The sequence below is a fragment of the Halyomorpha halys genome, unplaced genomic scaffold (assembly GCF_000696795.3).
Source record: "Halyomorpha halys isolate HHAL.00 unplaced genomic scaffold, Hhal_1.1 Scaffold85.1, whole genome shotgun sequence".
Lineage (NCBI taxonomy): Eukaryota > Metazoa > Arthropoda > Insecta > Hemiptera > Pentatomidae > Halyomorpha > Halyomorpha halys.
The window spans coordinates 669,943-670,988 of NW_027112611.1; the positions used below are offsets into that span (position 1 = coordinate 669,943).

General features: G+C 28.7%; 1 protein-coding gene across 1 annotated transcript in view; it reads right to left on the bottom strand.

Moving 5' to 3' along the window:
• Positions 1 to 763, bottom strand: part of LOC106677055 (uncharacterized) — a 19,640-nt gene extending 18,877 nt beyond the window's left edge. The window contains exon 1 of the mRNA XM_014414741.2: positions 683 to 763. The gene's annotated coding sequence lies outside the window, so the exon portion shown is untranslated. The remainder of the gene's footprint in view (positions 1 to 682) is intronic.
• Positions 764 to 1,046: the final 283 nt, after the last annotated feature.

The following is a 1,046-nucleotide window of genomic DNA, read 5'->3' on the forward strand; positions in this document are numbered from 1 at the left end:
GTTAACTGGAAGGGGTTCAAGATGTATATAAATATATTTTTTAAATTTCTGGATCTTTTGAAAAAATGTTTGGCTTATAAGATACTACATCTAAGGAACTATCAGACGTAGAGATGTTTATTAGAAATCATGTTTTAGCGAATTAACTCTTCTTTAAATGATATTATTTATTAGGTTTTTAGTGTTGCAAATAGTTTTAAATGTATTGAGCTCAGGATGAAAAATTAAAACATTTTGAAACAGACACCTTTTCTTTTATTGCCCTTAACTATGGCTACCAGATTTATCAATGTTGACTAGTAACTGTACATAGTTTTAATTAAATTAATAAAAAATTGGGTTGAAATAACGGCTTTTTTTGTTTATAGAGGTCAAACTAGCTGTGATTATTTTATACATTGAGACTCGTTTCATACAATCAGTAATATTTTTCTTATTTTACACAAAAGAAGAAATCGATTGAGATAAAATAAACATTTAAGTTCATAAGGGGTAAAGATAAAAACGATAATATGAAAAAGTAATATAAAATGTTATCTCGACTCCAGGACCTTCCAAAATAAGTTTAACATTTTATCATGTTATGTATTAAAGGATATCCCACTTCGCTTGTCCTCCATTGTCAGTATGCTACCTGATCAAATATTAAATCTATCTTATCATAATAGAATATTGCACTTACGTTTCCAACAAAAATTTAAGACTAATTGAAAATGCACCAAAAGCGATGGAGAGAGCTTGAGAGAAAGCTGTCAAACACAGAACTGAACACTTAGCATGAATCATACTTTAAGTATATTTGTTATTGCTGATAATATGGATATCAATAAGTACTGATAATGTTTTTTCGATATTTTCAATATTGCATTCATATTTAATATTTGAGATTCATCCTGAAATTTATAATCAGAATTTATTTATCTTTTATTATTTTAAAATAATTATATTGTAGTTATACTGATGTGTCCTCTCTCCACTGCACAGCTTTTGGCTTCTGTTGGAACTGCCGGTGTCCACCAGGCACCTCACTGCTGCTATCTCTATTA